Source organism: Arvicola amphibius, chromosome 3 (assembly GCF_903992535.2).
Source record: "Arvicola amphibius chromosome 3, mArvAmp1.2, whole genome shotgun sequence".
NCBI lineage: Eukaryota > Metazoa > Chordata > Mammalia > Rodentia > Cricetidae > Arvicola > Arvicola amphibius.
This window is the reverse complement of record NC_052049.1, coordinates 43,028,102-43,045,692: the sequence shown is the minus strand read 5'-3', so window position 1 is coordinate 43,045,692 and position 17,591 is coordinate 43,028,102. Positions and strand designations below refer to the sequence as shown.

The window sequence follows — 17,591 nt, the reverse complement described above, 5'->3', positions numbered from 1 at the left end:
TGTACTTGAAAACGTCATAACGAAACCCATCATTCTATGTCACGAACATATGTCAATAGAAAACATAAGGAAAGAAGTACCACTTCTACTTGTCAATAACAAAAATAAGGGAAGAAGAAAGCATTAGAGAAAACTAAGCTCAAGGAATATTCTGCAAAACCCTTATTGATTTTCCTCCAAAAATTCTAGAAAGGCAAGGAAAGACTGAGAAACTATGACAGATAGATGGAGGCTTCTGAGCCACGTTAATTGGACCCGGTGTAGCACTTCTGGATGAATCCTAGCTCAGAAAAAGAGCACGTTTGAATGACCCACGAATTCCAAATCTGCACTACCTGAATACTATTTGTTCTCATTTAAACAAGAATACTATGGCTGCATAAGATGGTACTGTTAAGGCAAAACGTTTACAAGAATTTTCTGTGATAGTATTGTAAACTCTCTACACATTTAAAGTTATTCAAAAATCAAAAGCTCATTGTAAAACAAACAAACAAAAATAAGGCATGATTCATTTACCTACTACATGCTAATGGCTGGGGATGCAAAGACAAAACAGGTCCTTCCTGAAGAGGACTCCAGTCCAAGAATAGAATCAGCAAGCAGCAACGTACACTATCTGTGAGGGGACTCTATTGGGAGTGAGTCTCCCGGTAGCGAGAAGACAGAGAAGCAGGCTAAGAAGAACTCAGTGAGGTTCTGAGGTCAGAGAGGAGTGGATTACAATTTGAAGTAGGGCTCCATTTTCCAGAAGGACCTAAAGATCTGGGGGGAAAAATTGAAGCAGAAATTCAGTGACACAGACCATGCCAATTACTTTGGGGAACAGAGAACAATTGCAATTAAATGACCTTATTGGTGTACAGATTTATCCACTCCAGGCTCATGATTTTGGGCAACAAGGCTGGTTTTAGGTCTGGAGCTCTTCGTGTACTATGTCCTTTAAAGGACAGTATCCAGGGAGGCATGAGAGTAGAGCTGGGTTGGCTTGCGACACGCACGCGGACTTACTCTACTGTGGACTAGAAAATAGGAAGGCTCATATTTTGTTACTGAATGAGTAGTGTCTCAAAGAGCTTTGAAAGCTTCCTGGGGAGATGTGTCAAGCTGTTGAAGTCATAAAAATAAAATAGGGAAATTTGAAGTGTCCTGGAGATTGGAGGTTGGACTCAGATAAGGAGAAAAGAAGAAGAAAAACATTCAAGGCAAAGGAATTGGAAAGGACACCAGCACAAGAGGAGGATTCAAACACAGGCACTACTGATGGGAAATGACAAATGTATTGCCTGGCTAGATAAGAGGCTTTACATAATCAAAGAATAATCAAGGAAATTGTAAAAGGGTTTTGGAGCCAGTTTGTAATTGATCTCGAAACATCAGGCCAAGTGTTTTGGATGACTGCCTTCTATAAACAATAGAGAAAACGGATTGGAAATTTTAGAAGTGAAAATTTAGCAATATTTTGAGAAGTACCATATATAAAATGGATAAAGTGGAATTTAAAATGGGAAGGATTGTTGTCCTAACACAAAGGTGTCTGGGATTAAAAAAAATAATAAAAATAAGAAAAGTATGCGGAAGTGGTGTAGGCTTTATGAAGGAAAACTTGACAGGCCTTTGATGGGGGAAAAAGGAGGATGTATGCACATCTATGGAGTTTTATATTTAGGAGGTTAAACTTCATCCACAATTCAGGGAGGCTGGTTTAGTAGGAAAGCTTAGCTGAGTGTAGTAGTAACATGTGAGAGTGAGTCTTCAGTTTACATACGACACACCTGAAATTTAGGAACGGGGTGGGCTCAAACTGTGCATCACATCTGAAATTTAGGGACGGGGTGGGCTCAAACTGTGTATCTGGGAATCTTTTTTGGTGAAAGTGAAGGTACAGCTTCCTCAGGAGACCGTAGAGCCGCAGTTTCTCTGAGCATCTCTGTCACGAATGTGGTGGTGGCTTTGCTGTTTGTTGCCTTCTCCTTTCGCTGCAGGAGCTGTAGGAGCTGCAGGAGCTGCAGGAGCTGCAGGAGCTGCAGGAGCTGTCTTTCTTCCTCTTCATGTGGTTTTGGCCAGTGGGAATACAGTTACAAGAGAGCCACTTTGGACACAATGGAGAAAGGTTTCAACACAATCTGGACAATCAAGGCCTCTATCCCCGAGTTATAAGGAGAGATGACCAAGTGTCTGCCTGTTATTTAACATGCAGAGGTTTTAACTCCTTACTTTGTAATTAGTAACGAGGTAGATAGGAGGAGCCAGAAAGGGCCTCAAGTCCGTCCACCATATAGAGACAGCCTGCTTGACAAAGGAAGCCAAAGGAAGTAGTGACAGGATTCCAGTGACGTCAGCATTGTTTAAAGTTTTAGGATGTGACAGTCCTGAATTTGGTCCTTCCATATATCTACCATACTCCATCAAGCCATACTAGGGTTGAGTTGGGGGAAGGAGGAGCTATGACTCTAGCTGCCTGGCAAAAGCAGACTGACTCATCATGTTCACTTATCTTATTTAGATTGTTTTTAAAGAAAAAGATTTATTTATTTTTATTTTATGAGTACGGGTGTTTGTGTCTGCATGTATGCATGGGCACCATGTGTGTGCAGTACCCATGGAGGCCAGAAGAGGGTGATGGCTCCCTGAAGTTGTCATGTGGGTGTTAGAAACCAAACCTGGCCCTCTGCAAAGCAGTAAGTGCTCTTAGCTGATGGCCCCTCTCTCCAGCTCAGGCTGTTTAGATCTTATACTGATGGTTACTGATGGGATTGTTCAGTTTCTTGAGTATAGGATTAGCTACACAGACTGCATGTGTCATAAAATGACACTGGACAAGCGGGCCTTCTCCTACACCTTCCTTTATTCTATTCTTTTTTAGGAACAGTGCATGTCACCTTCAAATTTATGTTCCCAGGTCAGCCTTGAATTTGTAATATTCCTGCGACAGCTTCTTGTGTGTCTATATAACAGACATGTACCACAATGCCTAGCTTTAAAGGCTGGCTTAACATAAGAAAGAAATCATCTTTCATATTATCAGCTTAATAAGTCAAAAACTGCATGATAGTTCTTTTAAAATCTTTTTTTTTTGCAGTACTAGGAATCAAACTCAGAGTCTGGCACAAGTTAGACAAGAACTCTACTACTGTGCAACACTTCCAGTCCTGGTCTTATAGAATAAAATCATTCATGAAAATTGACAGCAATTAAATATAAATACCTTTATGAGTAAGTTAGGAATGAAAAACTGCCAATTATTATAAAAGTCATCTTCTGAATGTTAGAGGAGACCTATAATGATGAAGCACCGAAGACCTTACCTTTAAGATGTACAAGAGCATCTGCGACAACTTGTGTGCATAGTACATTAGATGCTAGCCAGCACGACACTAAAATAAGAAATACACGGAATAGACATTAGAAAGGAATCAGCATATGTCTGCATTTGTGTAATCTAGAAATAAAATTAAAGGTAAAAGGAGGAGTGTGTATAGCTAAAATTAGAAGGAAATAAATCATGACCATTATAATCTTGGTACCTAGCAGCAACCAGAAGCATTCCTCTCAATGCTCTTCATCTTCATTTTTTCATGAGACTTCATGTCACATAAGACTATAGTAAATCCATTCAAGACTGTGTTTTTCCTATGACTTTCTTTTTATGGCAATGCAATTCTCTGGCTTAGTCAGGAAACTAGAAGGATGAAAGTGGAGTTTTGTTGGCCCCAAACTACTTTTCAGTAGGGTTTTCCCCTCTCAATGCGTTTTTTTTTCTCCCTGGTAGTTTTTGGTTTACAGCAAAAATAAAGGAAAATGGGCAGAGATTTCATATCTCCTTTGCTTCCCGCGTGCCTCCTCTTCCACACTCACTATCACCAACCTTAAATGTTAGCTGTTTGCAACTTATTTTATTGCTGTATTTTTATTATTAGTAAAGTTGAATTTGCGCTTGCTCCATGTGTATTGTTGTGTGTATTTTTCATTGCCTTTCTCATTTGTCTATGGCAGTTCAATTATCTTAATGATTTAAAAAGAATAGACTATGTCGGGGATGCTATCACTTTTGGCATTTGCTGTAAACGTTCCCTTTTGGACTTTTGCTTTCTGTACAATAATAATGTATATTTTCTTTTTGATCATATACAGTAAGAAACACCCTAGTACGTATTTCATTTTATTCTGCACTTCTGTACTTTTCAACACACTTTTGAATTTTGTTTCGAAGGAACTGGGAAACATTAAAATCACACAAGAGAAGCAATGATGGCTAGCTGATTCAGGGTAGCTCTTTAGTATTCTAACCCGTACGATGAGTATGTCCACATCTTTAATTAGGTAGTGTGATTATTAAACGGAAGTGACCAACTAAAAGTCACCCCACTCTGCCTGGTCAACACTAACAGTCATGAGAGAATGGGGGAACATCCTTTTCTTTTTTCTTTAGGAACCAAAATTCGCATAAAATAACGACAATTATTCCTGTAACAAAATAGCCTTCAAACAATTTTTGTATATCAAAGGCAGGAATTTCTATCATTTGGAGACAGAGGTCAAAGGAATATCAGAGAATTCCTACCACAACTTTAAGCATCTATTGTACGACTACAGTGTTAAGAGTTTCTTTAGTACAGGTCTCTCAAAGCTGTCATCTCTGTCCAAGTTCTAAGCCTTTTAAGATGCTCCTATTGAACATGTTCTCCTGTGTCCTGAGTCTCAATGAGAGAATTTAAGTACTTTACGTATTATTGAGTCAAGAAATCAGTGTATGTTTTAAAAATATGATCACTAATGGAATTTAAAAGAACTTCTAACTATGGGAAATTTTAAATAAGAGGCCGGATTGCTAGTAAATGGAGTAAAATAGTTATATGACTCATATAATAAATTGTAACTAGCTGGGCGGTGATGGCACACGCCTTTAATCCCAGCACTCGGGAGGCAGAGGCAGGCGGATCTCTGTGAGTTCGAGACCAGCCTGGTCTACAAGAGCTAGTTCCAGGACAGGCTCCAAAGCCACAGAGAAACCCTGTCTCGAAAAACCAAATAAATAAATAAATAAATAAATAAATAAATAAATAAATAAATAAATAAATTGTAACTATAGCTGGACATTTTAAAATGCAAAGAATTGAAAATATAAGAAAGCACTTAAAATAGAAATTAGAGGGAAGTTCTTTTTTCTTGAAAAATTATATCAGAAAGGACTAAAGATTGTAAGGTTGTGGCTTAGTTCAAGCAAGGGCTTGTCCTGATGAGTTTCTCCAGATGCAGGGACATTTAATTAGAAAGTCATAAGTATAAACCAAAGCCTTATCAATTAGAGGTGTTCCATAACTTCATGACTGGAAATGCAATGGGGAATTTAAAGAGAAAGTTCTTGATGTAATAATGACAAAGAGTATTATCTCGAGTCTCTCTTATATAGTGTTCCTAAATTTCTTAATTTCTCATGTGGGAAAACGATAGTTTATAAGATAGGCAGTGTCTGAGGAGGATGGAGGATCTGGAAATTGATGGTGTGTCCTTAAAGCAAGTCCAAAATGGACCCTCACGTATTAGTATAATGATGGCTCAAATTTTTAGATGAGCTCTCCTCTATACAGGTACAGGGCATACACCAATACCAAGGCTAGTGACTTGGTGATAATCACAAATTGTAAGACTATATATATATATATATACATCAGTGGTAACCTAACAGAGGGAAGACAAGCTTTGCAATTTGAACCCAAACAAATGGACTAGCCAGTAAAACAAAAGGACAACATTTACATAAACACAGGATGATTATAAGTCACTGAAACATATAAGAAAATCTCTAGTTTCCAACCAAATATTAGTAAGCATGCAAAGAAACAGGGATGGACCGTTTCTCAGGAAAAGATGTGAGTCAACCAAAATAGGGCCTCAGGTGAGGTCAGGCATTGATTATCAGAGACCAAGACTTCACAGAATTGGAGAAAACATGTGGAATGAATTAAAATCAAATAACCCTTATTAAAAATTTGGTCCTTTCTTATTTCATGCAACATTTAGAAACAGCTTGACAATTTCTGCATAAAGGCTTGCATTGATCAATATTGTGTTGAATTTATAGATCATTTTAAATAGAATCTTAAAACCAAGTCTTTAAGTCCACCTTACACATGGACTATCTTTCAATTTACTTACAATTTATTTTTTATCCTCAGCAATACTCTGTAATTTTTTGGTATAAAAAGAAGCCACTTCTTTTAAAGCTATTTGCATATACTTTTCTTCTTTTGAGTACTATCTTGACTATTTTATTACTTTGATTTTGGATTGATAGTTGGTAGTATAGAGAACTGTGAAAGACTTCTGCAAATTAGTCTGTATACCATGGCTTTGCTGAACTACTTAATGAATTCAAACACACACACACACACACACACACACACACACGTCTCAAGACAAACTTTTAATTTTAAAAAATTTAGATTTATAGAATTATTATGAAGATATAAGAGGACCTTTTCACATACCCCCTTCATGTCTTCATGTAGTTCATTTATTTGTACTTGGATACCTCAAAATTTTTCAACATATAAAATTATATCATATACAAATTACAATAGTATTACTTAATCATGTTTTCAAAATCTGATTTCTATAGAATCTGCCCCACGCTGCAGTCTCACCGACTGTGTGTAAGAGTTATTTCCGCCTCCTCAGCAACACCTGTTGTCATTGCTTTCTTGATGATCGCCCTTTAGACTGTGATGATATGCAAATGAAAAAGAGTTGTGTTTTTTTTTTCCAAGACAGGGTTTCTCTGTTTTAGCTGTCCTGGAACTCTCCTTCTAGACCAGGTTGGCCGCAAACTCACTGAAATTCTCCTGTCTCTGCCTCCTAAAGGTGTGTGCCACCAACACTTGGCAAAAAACAGTTTTAATTTGTATTTCTTTTATGGCTAAAGATGTTGAGCACTTTAAAAATGTTTGTTAACTATTTGAACTTCTTTTTAAAAACAATGTTCAGTTCATTAGCCCAGTTTTGACCAGTTTATTTTTTACAGTCTATTTCTTGAGAAGCTATATGTTTGTGAATTCTAGATATTATTCCTTTGTTGGATATATTTATGACAAAAGTTTTCTTTATTCACTGTTAAAACAGTGGTGATGATAAGGCCAAGCTTATTGATTTATTTTAAAATATTTATGTATTTATTTATTTATTATGTATACAATATTCTGTCTGTGTGTATGCCTGCAGGTCAGAAGAGGGCACCAGACCCCATTACAGATGGTTGTGAGCCACCGTGTGGTGGCTGGAATTGAACTCAGGACCTTTGGAAGAACAGGCAATGCTCTTAACCTCTGAGCCATCTCTCCAGCCCCTAACTGATGGTTTTATAAGGGACATATTTAAAGTTAGTTTAGTAGAATTTTGCTATTGGCTTAGCAAATAAGAAAGTTTTTTTCATTCCTTAGGCAACTACGAATTTTTAAGTAATAACTGCTTAACTTTATCAAATATTTCTTGCACAATTTGCCACTAATAACTTGATATTTTATTTTAAGATATTTTATGGTGAATTACATTGGTAGATTTTTGTTGTAAATTCTTATGATTCTTGAGGTAAAATAAGCAATATCATTTTGAAGAATAGTTAGGTTTAGTTTTTTAAACCTATTTTATACCCAGTAAGTTTATAGGTTTATCTTTTTTGTTCCTTGGCTTTGGAATATTTTTATACAAACTTTACAAAAGACTGACCTGCTCTATACAAATATTGTTGGCCTCTAGCTTCATAGGAGGGAGGTTTGGCCATCGCCACAATCCTTTATTTATTTGCTCAACTTTTATTTTTCTTATTTTTCAATGTTGGCACTTTGTATTCTAGATGTAGCCATTTAATTCAAGTTCAATTGAGCAAATGTCTGGCTGGCAGTATTCCAATGGGTTGCAGAACTCTGGGGTGCCTTATTGATCGCCTGGATGGATTCCATCAGGCCACCATAACTGCGTAAAATAAATGTGACTCAATAAAAGCATTAGTTTTTCACTTGCTCTGTTCTCTCTCTCACACAAACAAAATGTCAGATCCCACAGAACAATATTTCAGGGTCAGAATGTTAGATGCGTTAAAGAAAGCTACAGATGAAGAATCGTGCGGTAAATCAGAAAACGAGTAGTGAATTGCCTGGGTCTTAAATAAATGTGAAAGAAGGAAGTGGCATTTGGATTACAGGAGAGGCAGAAAAGGTTAGGAAAGAACAGGGTGAGGGCAAGGTGAAATTATGCAGAGTCCCCCAGGATGAGGACTGGGTCTGCTTTCCTCTTCTTGGAATAGGCACCAACTTCAGTCTGGGTTCAGTTATTAATGGATTCCCAGGACCTCCCAGGCAGAAAGAAATCAAGAATTTGAGTGTAGAAAAAATGTATTTGAGGTCTTTAATAGTTTTTCTATTTTCCTGTAAAACAGGGGAGAGATGTGCAATAGAAAAATATTTGCTCAACAAGATGCAAAAGAAACGAGCATTGACTACGTTTTTACAACTATGACTTCATTCCAACAAAGAAGAAGCAAGGTCATCAGGGTTCCTGCTAGGCTCTCAACGGCTGTCAGGACACAGGGCCACCACCTCTTGGCCTAGTCACAGTCAGGCAAGCACAAGGCACGAGGGGCCTGGGAACTCAGGAGCAGCACGAGCCTCCACACATGGGCCAGACCTAGCAAGTGCTGCGCATGTTCCCACTTCCACTGAGGAGCATGCGTACAGGGTTGCCAGGCTCAGAGAGAGGCCTTATCTCTGAATGCCGATGATGGAGGCCATCAAGGAGGAGCAGCCACCTCAGCCTGGATGTAGAGCTGCTTCCTGATACTCCAGGGAACCAGTCAGGAGACAGGGACTCTTATGACTTGACCATTCTTCATTTCAATGATATTTATGACGTGGACCCGAGTACCAAAGAGCCTGTAGGAGGTGCTGCTAGGTGTGGGCCACCATTTTCTTGTCAGACCCTGCAGGGGGAATGGAGGGTGGTGATGCTGGAAACATGCAAGAAGGCTTGGAAGCTGCCAGGAAGTCTTTCATTCCAATCCTTTTGGGCCACTGATTAAACCCTTTTCTGGACACAGTAACTCCAGTGGTTTTAGGGGAAGAAAACCTGAGCCTAGTACGTGCATAAAAGGGGACTGGAAACCTTAAGTGTGAACTTTGGGGAATACTCTCTTTTAATACAAACCTGTATTCAGACTCAGCCATTTTTCCTAACCATTGCATGGTCTTGGTCAAAGACTTAACACTTCTTAACCTTCTTTCATCAGTTTTTGAACAGAGTTTTTTTTTTCTTTTTGTGATTAAGTGAGGTAAATTATGGAAAGCATCTCTAGCAGGAAATTTATTTTAAAATTCTCTCTTTCTGTGCTATGAAATTTTAAGTTCTCAGTGAAACATCTGTGACTATTAATTGCCTGGTACTTATTTTTTTTTTAGGTTAGGAGGGTGTGCACAATGCATCTGATTTCTCCCAATGACTCAAGGTGGAAAATATTTGGGTGTGGAAATAGAATGGTGCAAAGGCAGAGCAATGTGATACCATTGTAAAATACTAATTGGATAATAATTCCAGCCTGATGTTTTGGAATATGTTGAATGATTGTCTAGGACTTACAGATGTAACCATATATTACTGCAGACTATCAGAAAGGTGTTGGTGACATGATCCAAGAGATTTTTGAGGTAAAGGTGGTTTTTGAATAGAAGCGATTAAAAGTCAGGAGCAGAAATAAGTTGGAGACCATTTGTGTAAGTATAGTTGCAAGTTGATGTTGTAGGGACTAAGAATAGAAAGAACAATTAGGTTTGGAAGGCGAAACAAGGTTTATGAAACGCTTATTCAGTAGCATGTGAGAGTATATGTATATACCTAGACATACAGGGTAAAGGTAAGTATACAAGGGCAGCTAGAAGATAAAGACCCAATAGTTGTTCTGTTGCTTAGTACCAAGGAGTAAGAATAAGAATCTCTGAAGGTGTAGTTAGTTTGGGGAATTGATGTTGGAAGGAATATGTTGAGAAGCTTGATGCCTGTGTAGGTATAAGTGGCAATCAAATACTTGGGTGAATAACATCTCCCAGCTATTCTTTCCTTTTCCGTGTTACTTCTTTCTTTCCTCACTATAAAATCTTCTGTATATAGATAGCTCTTCTGTAGTTTTGGAAGAAAACCTTATTAAGTCCTGTGACTACTTAGCAAAGCTCATTGGTTATGGTTCTGATCACTGGGATAGATATTTACTAAGTAGCTCCTCATAGGTGTAGGCTAGTTTCTCTTTTCCATTTACCTGTGCTTATAATCTGCACACATAGGCTTTCACTGACCAGTGTTTAGTCCAAGCTGCTGTGGGATGTATAAGTGATAAATGTGTGCAAAAGATCATGCCAGAAGATTCAAAAACATCTGTAGTGCTTGTATTCTACTGTCACTTTTACTGGATCAAGGAACACTCTAGGACATTAATGAGACGAAGCCTTGAGTGCCTGTGAGGTTCTTTAAGAGAAATTTAACTGAGAAGGAAGGTCCCCGCTGAGTGTGAGCAGCACTGTTCCATGGGCTGGGGTCCTTGAATGAATTAAAGTGGAAGGAGACACCAAGTGAAGCAATGACATTTCCGTTTCTCTGCTTCTTGGTTGGAATCATGGACCAACTTGTTCCTATCACTGTTCCTTCTTGACTACAATGAACTGATTTCTATGAACTGAAAGTCAAAATAACCCCCCCCCTTTAAGTTTTTTGACAGCTATTTAGAAACACATTTACATCAGAGTAAAAAGAAGTCAGTAGGAACTTTATGTGTATTATCACTGTAAGCCCCATACTTGTGTGTGGTATATAGGGGAGAGTGAAAACACACACCTCTGAATGAATGGCTATGACAAGTAGAGGCATACTGGAACTGACAGAATGCTCTTGAGCGGTGGTTTAACAACCTAATCTACCAACAGTGGGGGTGGTTTTGGTCGTGATTTATTTTATTTTTAGTGAACTTTCAAGAGTATTTTAGATTTGCATAGAGATGTGAAATATTGCAAAGGACTCACATTATCCCGCATTACCTACATTTTACCTTAGTATTGGAGTATTTGTTGCAATTGGTGAACAGATATGTATACATTATTAATCAATGTCTGTATTCTACCTAGATGCCCTTAGTTTTTTACATGACGCTCTTTTTGTGTTTCAGAATTTCAGGTAGGAGAACACACTGCATTTGGTCTTTCTCACCTCTTAGACTTCTTTTAATTATGGCAATTTCTCTTGATACTCTTTGTGTATAATGATCTCAGTATTTTAAAGGAGCATCAGTCATGTATTTTTTAAGAATGTCCTTTATTTTAAAATTCTATGTTTTTCTTATTGATAATACTGGTATATTTTATTTAGAAAAATCACAGAAATACAAGTTCATTTTTTTTTTTAAAATCACACCTTTTCAGGTCTGCACATTGTCAACACTGAAGACATTGACTTTTGTTAATTGTCTCCACTCTAAAGTATGTTCCCTGCTTTTCTGTTGTATAACCTTTGGAATGAAGTCATTTTATGCAGCTCATGTTTAAGGAACAGGGTCTTACACTTCACCTCCTGCATGGCAAAGTAATCTCAGAATTTTTTTGGATTATTCCCTAATAGAAGATATATCTTTCCTCATATTACTTATTTATTTACTTGCTTGCTTATCTGTCTGTCTGTCTGTCTGTCTGTTTATTATCAGTATTGCATTAGTTTTCTAGGATTGACAAGCAAAAGTATTGTAAAATAAGTGGCTTAAATCAGTAAAAGAAAGTTTGTCTTGAAGGAGTGCAGATCAAAGGGTTGGCACAGTTGGAACTTTTATGGCTCTCCTGGTTTCTGGTGAGGACATTAGTTCTTGAAAATATGTATAAATGCATTACTCCAACTTCTGGTTCTACCTTCATGTGATGATGTCTCTCCCTTCCCCTTCTCCCTTTCCTTTTCCCTTCCTCCCCACTCCCCCTTGCCGTTTAAGAATGTAAGTTATTGAATTAGAGTCTACTCTAATCATCTCATCTAACTAAGCTCAGTTATATTTGCATTGACCCTGTTTTAAAATAAGGCCATGCTCAGAGGTACAGGGGGTGGAAACAATTAAATCTCAACAAAGATGAATTCATGGATTTCAGTAGTTTTGATTGCCTTTCACAATTTTGTAAAATACCAAGGGAAAACCATGTGTTTACTGTTGAAGGATTTAAAGCACTGTGTGTCGGATGGCAGGATGGTGTTTGGGAAATGTATTTTCTTAATGGATTGTGCAGCTTGACAGATTATCCAGCAAGACTTCATCCTCTAGTGTTTCTTTTCAAGCATACCATGCATATACTTATCAGCCATGTTGTTGAAAATGCTAGTATCTTGGGGGAAGCTTGGGAGATTACAGAATTCTAATGCCATTGAAATGTCAATTACTCTCAGATGGACAAGGTCAAGGGTCAAGGACACCAGTGAACAGAGCACCTTACTAACAGGCTTTTGAAGGAGCAACGTGTACCCTTATGATTTCTGGACTATCAAGGAAGCGAGGAAACAAACAACATTGAATGGTCTGCGATTGGCACCTCTGCAAATGCTTCCATTTAAAACTATTGTTTCTAGAAAGAAGTTGCTCAATGAATGGATGCTGTTTATATTGGTGATGACTCTAGATTATTTGGTTATAAAATTACTAAGAGAGAATATCTGGTTTGAAGAGGTCATAATTTCTTTGTCCCGTAAATGTTATGTTCCCGAAGCTTACTTGTCAACCTCTGTGTTCACATCTTTGCTTACTGGGGCAGATAGATGCTCAGTATTCATGTGGTTCAGCAAATATTTATTTCCAGGATGTGGAGTGCTTGGCATATAGTGTTCAATAAAAAACATGTGAATTATTAATATAACCCATCTAAAACATGCCAAGTAAACACTAGACGCTGTTCTGAGCAGCAGGGGTACAGGAGGGAATAGACAAGGTAAAAAGACCTTAACCTCATGGGAACTCGTGTTTTTAGATGGAAAAACAGACAGTTAAAAAAAAAGAACTGTGTAATATGCTGGGTGGCAACAAATGCTGTGGAGAAAGATGCTGCAGAATAAGGAGACTAAGAAGTGTCGAGAGTTGAAGTTGGGGGTGCTTGCCATTTTAACAGAAGTTACTTAAGGAAGACCTTACTTGGGCTGGCAGATGGCTCAGTGGGTAATAGTGCTTGCTGCCAAGCTGACAACTTGAGCTCATTGCCTAAGACCACGACAACAGAAGAAGATAATCAACTCCTGCAAGTAGTCCCTTGCCTATGCATGTGCCTATGGCATGGGCACCCCCATATGGACACAAAAAATAAGTAAAATATAGTAAAAAATAAGGCCCCAATCGTCAAGTGGTATTAGAGGAGATCCCTGAGTGAAATGAGATAGCATGAGACTTTTAGGGTACTGGGAAGCAAAATATTGAGACTGAAATTTTGAGAATTTCTTATTTATATTATAATCTTTAACATTAATATCAAACTATTTTCATATATATTTGTTTCTCCAAGACCCAGTAGTATAAAGCAGCTTGTAAATCCTTTGGCTTTAACTTTATCTGTTCTATTTATGGATCTATAATTTGGATCTAACCTCCTTTTTAGACCTATATTCCTATCTGCCTACTGAGGATACTCACTTTGATGTCTCCTTGAATAGGCCTAAAAGCAGCTTACTATTTCCTTGAATAGGCCTAAAAGCAACTTACATTTTTTTATAACTTTGATCCCTCATTTGATACAATGACTTTTACCTCAATAATTTGTAAGACAATTACAATGAATAAATCTGTAGTTATGGTGTACAATCAGAGATTCAAAATCTATTTTCCTCTATAATGTTGTTTCTCAAATATATTTAATTAATTAATTAAATGTGTTTGGGTCTTTTGTCTACATGTATGTCTATGTAGCATGTGTCAGAAGACAGTGCCAGATTTCCTGGGACTTTAGTTAGACTATTTTGAGACACCGTGTGGGTGCTAGCAATCAAATCTGAGTCCTTTGTAAGATTAGCCATTGCTTTTGACTTCTGAGCCATCTCTTCAGTTTTTTCAAATTCTGTATGTATCAGTATTGTACAAAGGAGTTGCTAAATAAAGTTGTGCCGTGCACCGTGCCCCCGTGTCTGCATTCGGTGCGCTGGCACCCAGTTCGCGAGATTCGGGCAAGGGGCAGGAGGTTAAAATACACAAACACACACAGACAGAAAGACAGCGACACAGGTCATCCTTGAATTCCCCAAGAATGTCCCCTTTATTGTGTTCAGGGGCAGATTATATAGATATAGCCACGCCCCAGCCAAACCCACCAGAAACCACTCTCTTGCCATCAGGAACTCCTGAAGGTCTCGTGCTCAGAGCAGCTGTAGGCACTCAGATCAGGGGATTACAAGAAATTCAGGATCTGGGGTCTCACTGCTCCCAACAACTCCCCCCTAAATTTTTTATAAAACAGTGTCTGATCCTAAGTATTCAGGGGGATAAGGGGTCAGTATTTCCAGGTAACATGTACTTCAGGCACTGCTGTGGCATCCGCCAGGCTAGGCACCAACTGGGCTGAGGCAATGTGCCTTCCACCACAGCCACCTAGCAAAGCTCTGCTCCAGCTGCCTTCTAGCCCCAGCTGCATTCGTTCTGGGTCCAAACTGGTGCACAGAGTGGAGCAGAACTCAGGGAAGCAGGCTTGCTCTGCAACCACTGAAGGGGCCCCACTTAGGGAATTTGGGCGTTGTCAATCTGTCTGGCTACTTCCTGCTGAGTTGGGACGCTGCATTCTTGGGGGTATTTACTACAATTTACTGCCATTTTCCAGTAGCGCTCAGATGCGGGTCACACTGCTCTGCGCCCTGAGCCCTGCGCTGGAAGCAGGCCTAGCGTTCATGCCTTGCCGGTCCTGGAGGCAGGTCCAAGGGTTTGGCATTGCAGCCCCTCAGCGCTTGGCCTTGGAGCCGCTGCTGCTCACACTCCACTGCCAACATTTCAGGAGGTCTCGGGGATTCAAACCACATGAATATTGAATAAATCCTTAGGCTCTCTTCGTCTGTGGAGACAAAAACAACCTCTTTTCCAAAGCATCAAATTCTTAAGCCCATATTTTAAAGTCAAGATACCTTTCTTAGTAGTTCCTAGAATCAAATGTCTTTCTCCAGTCCAGAACACAAAAGACAACACAATCAACATATCATACATCTGTACACATTTATCTTTTTAAGCTATATACATTCTTTCTATCTTTTCCCAATACATACGTCCCGTCTGGCTGGGGACAACCCTGTTCGTTTACCCCTCTTTCTCAGTTGGAGTTCCACTTGCTGCCAAACCGAGTGAAGGACGTCAGGATTAACCATATACCCCCAATCCACCCTCACCTTCTGAGGGTGACCTCTCAGCGTTCCCTAGTTCCTGATATCTCAGCTGGGACCTCCAATTTCCGCGCACCGCGCCCCTGTGTCTGCGTTAGGTGCGCTGGCACCCAGTTACCAAGCTTCGGGCAAAGGGCAGGAGGTTAAAATACACACAGACACACACAGACAGACAGCGACACGGGTCATCCTTGAATTCCCCAAGAATGCCCCCTTTATTGTGTTCAGGGGCAGATTATATAGAGATAGCCACGCCCCAGCCAAACCCACCCAAAACCACTCTCCTGCCATCAGGAACTCCTGAAGGTCTCGTGCTCAGAGCAGCTGTAGGTACTCAGATCAGGGGATTACAAGAAATTCAGGATCTGGGGTCTCACTGCTCCCAACAAAGTTGGGTTTTTCTTTTTGTGTGTGTGTGTGCCTTACCTTAGTGTTTCAGATTATGCAGGTCTGCAGTAGGACCTGCAAACAAGAATTTCTACCAGGCTGCTGCTGCTTCTGGCCTGAAAAACATTAGCAAGTGCTGATTCATATCATGTTAGCAGGGATGCATGTCAGTCGTCACGTATACTTTGCAAGTTTTGAAAACTGTAGTTTTGCTTCTAAATTTTTTGTCTGCTTGATTTTTAAAACTCAGACCAAATCTTGTGACATTTTCTTTTGTCTTTATACAACTGTCATTTCACGGAATACTATGAATTCATATATTGCTCAGTTTTTGTATTCATATGTTTTACTGCCTTGCATAAGCATATGTATTACTTCCAGTTTTAAAGCGAGTTATTAACTAAATTTTCTGATTTATACAATCTTGAAGTCTAGAGTTCTATATGATTTTTAAATAATAGAAATATAAATTATTTCTAGCACATTACTTGACCGTCATTCTCACCCAGTCACTTACCCTGGCCTTCGTCCATCACTCCCAGTCACACAGCGCATATCCCTTTGTGTGGGCTTGTTCGTACACATTTGAGATTCACTCAGATTGTTGTATGTAGCAATATTTGTTCTTTTTCTTACTGAGTTATGTTTTAATATGTGACCTATAATATAATTTACGTATCTATTCTAATGTTCAAAGATACTCTGATGGTTTCTAATATTTGCTATTATGAAATCACTATTAGCATTCTTATATAATTCTTTTGGTAGTTAGAAGTAATCATTTTTTCTTGAGTCCATGCCCAGAAGTGGAATTTTTGTGTCATATACAGACATATGTGTAGCTTGACTATGTGCTGCCAAACGTTTTCTCAAAATAGTTGTACCAGCTATATATCCATCAGCAGCATATGAAAATTTTGATTATTCCATTTTCTTGCTGTTCAACACTATTTTTATTATACTGGTAGGTGTTGTAGTAACATACCATTATCAGTTTAATTTGTATTTCTTGTTGAGTAATGATATTGAACATTCTCAGATATTTATGAGCCAGTTATATTTATTCTTTAGTTGATGTTCTATTTTATTTTAAAATTTAATTTTTATTGTTTTTTATTTACTTTGAGACAGACAATCACTGAATTGCACAGGCAGGTCTTGGTCTTTCTTACTGCTTGAATTACAGTGTGTGCCACCATGATCAAGTCCATAGTATTTTTCTCCAACTAGAAATTTAAATTTCGGTCCTTGTGAAATTGATTTGTAGAGGTTGTTATCTAGTTTCAGGTCCAATTCCATTGTTGAATATATGTTATGCAGATTTTTTTTCTAGTCAGGTTTTTTTTCATTTTTTCTAATGTGGGAGATTTTAATCTAAACTAAGTTTAATTGACCATTTTTTTTTTTGTAATTTGTACTTTTGCTGGTCTGCTTAAAAAAACCTTTGCTTCAAAGTCATGAAGATGTTCTTGTATGATTTCTTCTAAATGATTTATTATTCTGGTTTATAAATTATGTCTGTGATTCATGTTAATTTTTTATTACATTCATGTATTATGTTTGTCCATGTGTGCATGTGCATGCACACGTGTGTGTGCATGTGCGTGTGTGTGTGTGTGTGTGTGTAATGGAGACTGTTGGTTCATTTCCTGGCCACCCAGACCCAAATAATCACACAGAAACTGTATTAATTACAACACTGTTTGGCCAACAGCTTAGGTGTCTTTCTAGCTGGCTCTTATATCTTAAATTAATGCATTTCTTTTAATCTATGTATCACTACAAGGCTGTGGATTACC

General features: G+C 38.4%; 1 pseudogene; it reads left to right on the top strand.

The window, feature by feature from the left end:
• The first annotated feature begins 8,081 nt into the window (after positions 1-8,081).
• Positions 8,082-17,591, top strand: part of LOC119809208 — a 34,841-nt pseudogene continuing 25,331 nt past the window's right edge.